We start from the raw sequence: 11,271 nt of genomic DNA, 5'->3' as shown, positions 1-11,271 counted from the left end.
CTCAGTGTAGTAAAAGAACAGATTGACAGATTAGGAGGACTATGAACACTAAAAACACATATTTTAGAAAATGAAGGATACTGACGAGAAACTTGCAGAAGAAGTTCTTAAACTAATTCTTGTGGAGGAAGAAGTGCTAAAGAACAAGTATTTGTAGTAACACTATTTGGATGAATGCTAAAATTTTATAATCCTCACCCTTCTGGCATGCCCACTGCCAAGTAGATCAGAAAAACCCTGGCAGATTAAAAGACACTGATTTTCTCTCTTGCCATCTCCAGATCTGCATGCACATGGCATAGGCTTTGATCCACCAGACATATGTTCCAAGTTGCATGTCTTTTAAACACTGGAGCCTCAATCCCCTTCACAAGTGACACAATTTCTTTCTAGTCTCAAATTACTACATAGCATAATTCTGCTCCCAGACCTGTTTAAATCAACAACTCACTTGAAGTCCACAAACTAGCCAGGATATGATTAAATGTCTTTGTAACACCATAAATGCATTATAAGTATTTATCCTGGGCTTGAAATCAGAGACATCGATGTAGCTATGAGGATCTGAAACAGAAATGACCTCTGCTAACAGTCACCTGATTCTGTAAATATTCACACTAGGCAGCTTGCTGTTATAATACAAAAACAAACACTGAGGAAAAAAGCTTGAGATGTTCTCTACAGTATGTCCCACTGTAAATAAACTTTGTGCCTGAGACTGGAAACTCTTCAGGACATCTGTGTTACATTTGAAGCTGCTCTGTAGTATTTCTCCATACTTCCTATATTGATTTGGTTATCAGGATGCTTACTGCATATATTTGTTAGTTTAGTTTAATAGAAACTTTTGGGAAAAACAAGCAAGCAAGAGAACTCAAGATCCTTGCCTCCCCCAAAATGCTAATAGCTACATTAAAGATAATGCCAGTGTCACTACTTTGAAGATTTTTCCTACTATACAACCAATCTACAAAAGTGAATTGAGTCAGTGTAAGAAGCGGTCCATGACTAAAGAGAGGAAAAGACCTGTAGCAAGCTTCAGAAGGAATATTCAAAAGAGTGAATCAGGCTGACACTGAGGTGTCTGAAGTTATGCATGTCTCAGTTACCATCAAGGCAGTGATAATCTTCAGGTATGAAAGGCATGTGTTAGATTCATTTTCCCTAAACTCTTTCCTCTTCCTGTAACCACAAACAAAATACTGACAGGAAGAAATCTGTTTTATCTCTGTAGTATTAGTTGCAGATTTCAGGAGCAAAAAGCCACATGTGTCCAACCAACTAAGTAGGAATAATTACCCCTTGAGGTTCTGTAAGTGTCCCACCTACAAACAGTAAAATTGTATGCATCACAGTAACATATACCACAGCTAAAGAAACAATTAAATCTTGCAAGGAGATACTGGGTCTGCATTCCATGTGCATTCCCTGGGCATTTTTTATCTAGAAGGGAACAGTTTAATGGCACAAATTCAAGTAGTACCACAGGAACTCCAGATGTTCAGCAATTTAAAAAAATCAGGAAGCAAAACAGAGGAGTGGACAGAAAGATCAGAGCAGTGAAGAACCAGAATGTGCAGCCTAGCACCTTTGCCCTGCTGCAGGCTCTGTAGTCAAGACTATGGCGTACTGTGATAAACCTGTCTGGAACAGCAGGGATTTCTGCAGAACAGTTTCATTAGACTGGGGCTCAACACAGTTTCATGAATAACAGCGTCACCTTTTAAAGAAGGAAGGAGGAAGTAAAATGCCTACAGCAACATCTGGTACATAAAGCTGAGAGACAGGACGAAAGGAGTGTCTAATAGCTGCTGCACTGGCCATTCAGTGTGCACAGCAGAGCCCTCAGCAACTTGCCTGTGTCACTTGATGATGAGAGTTCTCCTCTCTCTCCCTCCTCCACTGTTTCACTCCTGCCTGAGCACTGATTAAATCTGCTCTCCAAGTGTTTTTTCCTGTACACCATGACAAATATGCCTGTAGGCCATTTTTTAACCCAGATGAATGAAAGTAATGCAGGGCCAGATAAGAGATTACGGTGATAGTAAAGCAAATTTCCGTGGATATAATCTTGACTTCTACTGGAATAAAGGAGATCAGAATTAGGCTCAAGAGTCTACAAAAAAGGCAATATTGGAAGTCTGCTAGTGGAACACTACAGAGACCAGAAGTTCACAGTTCTGCGAGAGACTGTATTCTCTCAACCAGGAAGGGATGGATAAAGTTAAGGATTTTCCACTTCTAACTTCTCCAAACTAAATGAAGTTTCTGAAACTTCTTCAGTAGCAAAAATTTTGAGCCCCCTGTCAAAATTCAAACTAGCATCGAAGTCACTTAAGAGAAAAATTAGTTCTTCTGTGAAAGAAATGTTCAGTACACCAGTGGAAAATACAACAGGAAACTTACTCTGTCATGTCCCCGCCTTTCCCTTCCCCTTTCCCTTCTTTCTACCTTTCACTCTTCTCCCTCTCCTTTCCATCCTGGGCAGTGCGGYTGGTATGGGAGGCCACAGGGGGAAGCTCTAACCAGTTTACAGTTACTTTGCATTGCTTAGGAGATCCAAGGACAGGCACTTCTACACATAACTTCACTCCTCATTGGCTTTCCTGACACTGCTATGGGTTCCAGTGTTTGTAAGGGAAGGTTTGGTCTGTGAGCCTGCGTGGGTCAGACAAGCATTGGGCCTGGAAGGACAATCAGTGGAYTTGTTGAAACCAAGAAGGAAACATTATACACCGCTATTATAGCCTGAGATGGCGAGTATAGCTACTTATCACTTGTACTCATGCAGCTCCAACTGCCATTGTATCTGACTATCTCATTACCTTTAACATGTTTAACTTCATACCCCAGCTAACACATAGAGAGCTCCAAGACAGGGAAGTCCTGCGACTTGTTCAAGTTCACACGAACAGTCTATAGCATGGCAAGGAAAGGAACCTAGTGTCTTAAGAGCTGGGTGGGCACTGGAACAACTGGGCCTTCCCTCCCCCAGCTGCCTGCTTTCTCTTCTCTCAGCAGTAGCTGTGTTCTGCCAGTGGACAGAGCAATGCTTGCACACAGCGTGCATGTCTGCTAAAGGCACACTTGAGCATGCCAAGTCTGTCTTCTCTGAGGCTCCAAGAGCCCTCCATTTCCAATGAAGTCAATTGGAGTGAAGGATGCTCACAAGCTTGCAGGAAGCACTCAGCAAAGTTGTGTGACAGAGCCATCAATCTATACATTTCCTCGAGCTGTGGAGAGAAAAAAGACATTCATAACTAAAATGTATCCTGCTGCCCTACAGTTGACAACATCCATTTCTTCTGTTAAGAGAATTTCAAATTTTGTCACTGACAATAAATATGTGACAAGAATGGAAGGTAGCTGTTACAGATAATCCTATTCTTCATTCTTACAGAGGAGGAAACAAAGGTTCAAGGAAAAACACATACATCAGCTCTGCAAAAATTCCAGCAGCTCTGAACTGCTGTTTTGGTTAATGTTTGCCTATGCAAAGAATGTAAGTGGGGCAGAAAAAGTGAGCAGACTCACCACACTATTTCATCACACTGCCATGACCTTCTGGAAGTTTTAAAGACTGGCCATGTCTTCTATGTATATTTTCTATCCATTGTTACTTCCAAAATATAAAACTCACAAAAAGAAGGAACATTGGAAATATACAGAAGAGATAACCATAAGAATTAAAAATCTTTTTTTTTTCCATAACATGAAAATGGTAGAAGTATTCAAATAAATAGTTTTTCTCTGCACTTGGAAAAAGTGATGTAGTCACAGCATGAAATTCAGGATGATGTTAAAAAGCAGCATACAGAGTTTCTAAGAGGGCATGCCCACATAACTTGCAATAAAAACCTGGAAGAGCTTTCCGAATAACAGAAATGGCCAAATAATTCCATAGATTATTCATGTCAATTTTCAGTAACTCTCAGAAGATGAGAATAAAGTTAATATTGTGGTAACATCTAAGCAATAGATTAGACTTCCCAGGGAATTATAGGTCTGATCTGACGCCTATGCCAGGCAAAATTTGTGACCTTGAACACACTTGGATTTTGCAAATGTCTAAGAATTCCCTTTTTTAAAGAATAAACGTTTCCACATCTTATGGCAAATAATATTGTCTGAACAGCACCATATCCCAATGCCTACTAGGGGCCTGTAAGCAGCATGAAACAATATCTCATTGAATTCTTACTAATCTCAGTGTATATTACTCTGAACCCTCAGCAACGACAGTTTGTTGCCAACACTAATTCTTCCATYGCTGATCAAAGTAGCAGAGAGCTTTGCTTCAGGAAATAAGTTTATGTGGGGTTGGAATTTAGATATTCTGCAATGAAAGAAAAGCAGATGAAAAACAAAGGAAACACAAAAGCCAAAAAAAAAGGGGGGGGGGGAATGGAACTGAGACCAGAAGTAGCAGTGGTATAGCAGGGAACAAATTTTCCTTACAGAGGCCTGATTTTCCCTTAAAAATTAGCTATACTACTTGCAGGCATGAAAAAAACCCTACAGCTTATATGGTACAGCTTTGCTGGCAAAAGCCCAAGTGCTGACATACTTCATCAGCAGYGTTGGTGCACATCTAATGGTCTAGGGTTGTAAGCGATGTAAGATTTATAGGGAGAGGTAGTATCTTCTATGAGACAACTACATAGTTAGAAAAATGTTTATATGAATCCCAAGGATATTAATTTGGGTCTTAGAAGAGAGATTCTGAATTTAAAATTTCACCTAGTCTTTCCGACAATATTTGTTAGTTTATTAAAAGGTATTTGCTCTCCCTTGCCTTGGCACAAGAATCTGATATGAACCTGGTATGAACTCTTCTGTTGGCATAAACAGGCTCTCCACCAGGAGGACTTGCCAATAAATCTATACTGGTARCATAGACAAGGCCTGAATGTAGCAGAAAGCAGCTAAAGGCAGTGTAGGATTACCTACTGCATCAAAGATGTGTTTTCTGCTTGCTCTTTATGCTAACTGCCACTTGAGATCTGCTGCGGACTACATGCATAAATGTCTTGAGGATGTATCTAGCTCATGGTCTATAATTCAATAAGAAATCCAGGCCCCTTCTCCCTCTGAGTTCTGTACTTCTGCTATAGACTTTTTCATAATAGAGCACCTAGTATAAAAAAAAAAAAAGCTTCAAAAAGTACTGCAAGAAACAGTGAATTGTAGATGGCTTACTGACAAATTTTTAAGGTACAGAACACAAATGGTTGAATCACTGATGTGGAGTAGTATCAGCTGTCTTTTAATACAGAATAAGGTGTAAAAATTTAGATACCGGGTTTGCACATGTTGGTCACTATCTATTTAAATATTTCATGAGGCACGCAATTAAGTTCCTTTATCATTTTATTGACTGTATGATTTTAGATATCCAGTGTACTTATCACTCTCTATGTTTCTGGCTTATTTTTGCATTTCTCCAGGGTTGCACGGTGAAAATGAATGAAAACAGTTTCCTTTGTATTTATAACCAGATTCACTTTGGGAATCTTAGATCTGCAAAAGTTGACTGCCGGCATGTTTTGAAAAAAAACCCTGTGTTATTTAGACTTAAAACAGAAGATGCAGAATAGATTTATAGTGATTTGTAATAAAAGCATGAGTGCACCGAACTTAAATTCTGGTTCAAATTTCATACACACCCATAAATCCATCCAAATAGAAATTAACTTTATAATCAATACTGGATCATTCCCATTACAAGAAGATACTATTAACTATTTATGGTGGCTTTATTTCTTCCTAGCTGTTTGCATTTTTTCACCTTCCAGTTCATGGAGTGCTTTGGATAATGCAGCACACAAATCAAATCGCTCAGAGCCATGTAAGTGATTGCTCCACTCTCGTCCTCCCTGAACGCAGGAAGACCCTGCTACTCTATGTTCTTATCAAGCAAAATACAGAGGGGCATTTGTTTGCACGAGCAGAGCTAGAATATTCTCTTTTGAGTTCAGCTTCCTCCTTTCATCCCACCCACCATCAGACACTTCCTGACATTTCTCCTGCAGGCAGAGCAAGGCAACTGCTTTTTTTTTCCCTTTTGCAACGGCTGCTCCTTCAGTAATCCGTGGGTGGTGGGGGAAGGGGATGTTATCTCAACAGCAAACACCGCCAAGCAAGTCTGGGATGTGAGGGGGAGTTTTAGAATGAAAATAGGCCTCTGCCATCCCTCCTGCATTTGTGTATCTATGACTAAGTACACTGAATGCGTTGCTTTTTAAAACTTGGCCTCTCTTTCCTTGATCTTTGTCGTTTCCAAGCCTCTTGATCCCCTTTGTCCTTGCAGCCTCGGGGGACCTTGCTGAGGCAGGCCTCTGACATAGCCAGTGCCATGGAAATACAAATCCTGCCCAGCAGTCGAGCCCCGCCGCTTGCCAAGCAAGCCCTGCCATCCTGGCTGCTCCGTCACCCATGCCGTCGGCCTCTGCCGTGCCATATGCCACCGGTGCTGGGGGACAAAGTGAAAGCAACCCCGGAACTGGGAGACAAACCCCCATTGCTGCTCAGGCGTCCTCCCCACCCCTCCCGGTCTGCTCAGGCACCAAGATGAGGCTACACTGGGATTTTTTTTCCTGAAATACTCACTGGTTTTGCTTATATCATCACAGCCCCATCTTGGAAGCTGCTAGCGTCTGAAATATGGGACCATCTAAAACTAAGAAGTTTGAGCAGCTCTGCACACACCTGGGGCAAAAAAGGTTGCCGGCAGCTCATCTCCTCTAGAGTTGTCACTACTGCTCCGCTGGGGAGCTGCCTGTAGGTTTAAGGGACCAGTAGGAGAGTATGAAATAAAGCTGCTAGGTTCCAGTCTCTCTTGCCTAGACCAGATTCTTAATCTCTTTCCCCAATATAGCTTCCTCTGAGCTTTAAACGCTATCTCCTCTGTACACCCAGGCCAGATTTGTTGAGGACGGTAGCTTCCTCTCCCATTAGCACTGCCTAGGGGACCTGCAGAAGTGGCCTCTCATCACATCCTTTCTCAGTCCCCTACCACAGTCTGGACAAAGAAGGGCACAAAGCATTCTTCTTTCCTTCAACTCTGATGTTCCCTCAATCCTGTAAGTTCTGGTTCCTCAGACTTTGGGCCACTGCTGTCCCCTACTTTCATGCTAGCCTATCCCACAACCCTACAGTGCTTTGCTCATTACACTCCTTGGCTTCGTATGCCAAGCAAACAGGCACTCTCCTCTTGTCGAGTCTTATGTCTGTTGTCTAGACCAGACACTTGTACTTGTGTAATAACRTCTGGAGGTCAAACTATGTACTGGCAAAATCCTGAACTGAGAGGAGGATTGAGAACAGCATGAAAGAACTCATGTCTGGATTTTGCTCAGGAAACTCCACTGGCAATAGCACATTGTTACTAGCACAAAGCATGTTTGTAAGGGGATCGTTTGCCAGTATAGCTACGTGAGTCTAACCTATATCGGTTCAACCTTTTCTACTGAAATATCTGGGCAGGCAGGAGACACACAGGTTTGCTAACTCCAAGCTCCCATTTTATTAAACAGTACATGCTACATTGTTCTTCTCTCATTGGGCCCCCCAAATGCGGGTACAACATATGCACCCACCATGTTTCTCATATTCTTTTGTATCAAGCCCACCTTACAAAGCCTGTCCTATTAGGACGCTCACAGAGCTCACTGAAAAAGAAAACAAGATTATTTATTGTTATTGCTTTTGATCAGAGTCACTTAACAGTATTCTAAGCAGCATCTGCAACTGTAATTCTCTGAACAGAACCTGAGCTCAAACAGAGGAAGGAGCGTCCGGATCTCAGTGTGTAAGGCTGGCAGGTTTTCTGGATGATCTATATTCAGCTGTGCATGCCCATGGGTACGTGGAAAGATCATTCATCCAGTTCACTGAACTGCAGCCTGCATGTGAAAGGAGTTTTATGGTTTCTTTTTTAAATGTCACTGTTTTAAAAACGAACACTCTCATGCAGAATTGTACAGCAGATTATAATATGGGGACTCCAGGGGTAAATTAAAAAGCAATTCAAAAACAATACACAGTGGAACAATCTTATCTTTTCCCCGCCTTATCTAGGCATTTATCTAGGTCTGTTCCTACACTACTCATCACCACATTATYTACATATTATACAGTCTCTTCTTTCGCCACATTAATACATATACGGTTCATTTAGAGTCAAAAGTAAGTCAGGTCTGAACAAGCCGGAAAATGTGCTGCACCAGTTCAACTGCCCTATTCATAGAAAGGGCTGAGATATGTCTACAGAACATATATACTGGTGTTGATCTAGGTCTAAATGGTCCATGCTTGTTGTCACCCTCTCAGCTGGTAAGGGTTCTCAACATCAACTTGAGCAAACCCATCAGGCACAGATTTCAATAGCATATGATTTTCTTACACTGTTTTAATGACAGGATCTATTCTTAACAAAATATTTGGTTTATTGGCCTGAATGCATTTTCAGTTGCATATTGAGAACTCAAATATTTCCATCAGCTCCCTAATTTACTTAGGGGAAACATGCAATAAAATAGAGCTGCTTGTTCCTGTTAGTATGCTCTGACCAACTTCTATAAAATTTTCATTTTATAAAATACTATGGACATACACAATATAGCCCTAAGAAGTTATAACAACAGTTTTGTCAAATCTTGTGATGTTAACTGGAAGTTTCACAGCCTTTGAAGTTATTCTGAATGCCTAAGGTTTTGGAGTCATGATTACATGACAATATAGGTTTAATTAGAACAAACAAACAACCTCCCCAACRCACTTTCTAACTTTACGCCTGAAAATGTGAATGCAGTGCACCATAACATCTCAGAAACCAGAGGTCAAACAAAACCTAAGTTTGTTATTCTCAAACTCTTGATTTATAAGCCAACCTCATCTTTTAAGGTCCTCCTCCTGACTGCTGAATACTTGGATTTCTCAACGTTGTTACTAATTTTTTAAGTCGTTTATAAATATTTATATTCTAACAGGGCACTTGCATTTTTCTTTTCTTTCTTTTTTTTTTTTTTTGCATTTTCTATCTTTATAGAAAGTCCGCCTCAGAAATATGTGCATTTCCAGTGCTTAAATGAACTGCACATCTACAACACATCCCTGTAGCTACACATACGCATTTGAGAAATCTGCGCGTGCACAATGGTCATTTATGCAGAATGTCCACATGTCTTGCAGTCTAATCAGCACATTAGTGGATATATCCAAGGGGAACATTGATAAATGGTAGCCCTACATTTAGAATTTCTAGCTATCCAAGAATCAAAACCAACATAAATACTAATTAAGTCACATAAAATCTTTCATTGTTACTATATTTTGTGCCCATTAAAATATTCACACTTCTCATCTAAAGTTATCTAAGGATAGAAGTACTTCTTAAACAGTTATTAAATATCACATCAACCTCATTTTCCACATAACATCTTTAGTCATAAAGAATCCCAAATTCTCTAAGAAACATAATGAAATGACATATTAACTAGAATTATTTTATACTTGAGGATGAAGATTACTGTATAAGTGTAAAGTATTATTTATAAATTATTAAGTTATAACATACATTAATTATTTCATGAACACTGGAATGCAGCCACTTCTAAAGAAAGACTTGACAGGATTTCATAAATGAATCCTGATATTATGTATCCAATGTTTTTGGCCAGATGAACCATGGTGTTTACATAAGAATCACTTCATTCACCATTGAAATGCAGCTGCTGTTTAATACCACATGTCAATTGTGCACATCAGATAAACCCAGGAAGTGGAGATTTCTCTTTAAGACAAAGTTTTAATTAGCAGTTAGATCATTTAAATAATAAAGAGAAAGGAATACATTGTTCTTATCAACTATTTGTAGGTGCTAATAATGTTTGGCTTGTTCCCAATAAAAATGGCAACAATACGTATCTCATCCACAGTTTTACATTTTTTCTTAATAGGCCTATATCTTGCTAACATTTTGAGTGTGTTAACTATTGGAAAACATGAAAACGACAGGCAACATTACAAAGCTTTAAATATTTAGTTTTTTCTCTTGAAAAGTTATACCAATTTTTGCAATCAAATGAGACCTCTCAGGTATTTCAGGCTAAACACATATGCAAATCTTCATAGGATTAAGACCTCAGATTCTGCAGAAAGAACTCTTGTAGGAACTTTTGAATGATACTAGATTAGCAAAAATCTGGTCAAAAAATAAACCATCCATTGCTACGTTTAAAACACAGGTGTTTTATTGTTATGCTACCAAATGTTAAATTAACTAGAAAGTACCTAATAGTTCATTCATGGTTGATACAGCACAGGCACTACCAACAAAACCCAGATTGGTCTGTTTTCTCTGTTTGATTCCAATAAAGTGAGAAAACTCAATGTCCTGCAAATACTGCACACAGTCTTCAAAMCAACAACAGTGCAGTAGATCCAGCATAGGAAGGAAGTGCCTCCAGGCTCCACGGCAGTACAAAACTAAAAGTGAACAGCCTCGGGCCGAAAGTTAGGTCAAATCATCTCACTGCTCAGGGTTGCAACACAGTTAGTTTGTTACACGGCGTTTTGTACGGCGTTGAGCATCCCGCCGAATAAACAAATACATACCCTCTCCAACAGGAAGGTCGCGAGTGCAACGCCTCCACTTCAGGAGAAGCGCCGAAGGGAAGACGCAACGGCGCTGATCGCTCTGGGCCGGTCCTCACGGCTGCCTTCCCCGCCAGCACACCTGCGCGGGAGGCGGGGAGGCCATGGGGGCGAGACAAGAGGCAGGGGAGCATCGCGCTGCGGACGGCATCGCGTGGCCAGGCGGGTGCTGCGGCCTGGCGCCAACCTGACGCGCYGGGGTGGCGCGGGCTGGAGAGGCGAGGCGAGGTGAGGCCTGCCCACAGGGCTGCTGGCGTCGGGGACAACGCCATCGCCACCGGCTCCCGCCGCGCACCGGCCTGGTGGCTGTGGCATGAGGTTGCCGGCCTGGTGGCCACCACCACACGGGCCCAGGGCCGCCATGGCGCGAGGCTCCCTCAGGAGAGCTCGGCGCCTCACRCCCCAGCCCGCCTCAGGGCGGCCGTGCTGGACAGCACCTCGGCGGCCACGGCGCCCATGACCCCCCCGGGCCCCCCCAGACCTCCTGGGCCCCCCCGAGGCCTTTGGCGCTCTTTAAGAGCCAGCCCTGAGGGGGCCGCAGCGCGCCTGCGCGGGGGGGGGGCCGAGAGGCGGGGCCGGGCGGCAGTGCGCAGGCGCGCGGCGCAGGCGCGCTGC

This window comes from Apteryx rowi, unplaced genomic scaffold (assembly GCF_003343035.1).
Source record: "Apteryx rowi isolate R43461 unplaced genomic scaffold, aptRow1 scaffold_68, whole genome shotgun sequence".
Lineage (NCBI taxonomy): Eukaryota > Metazoa > Chordata > Aves > Apterygiformes > Apterygidae > Apteryx > Apteryx rowi.
This window is presented reverse-complemented; position numbering follows the sequence as displayed.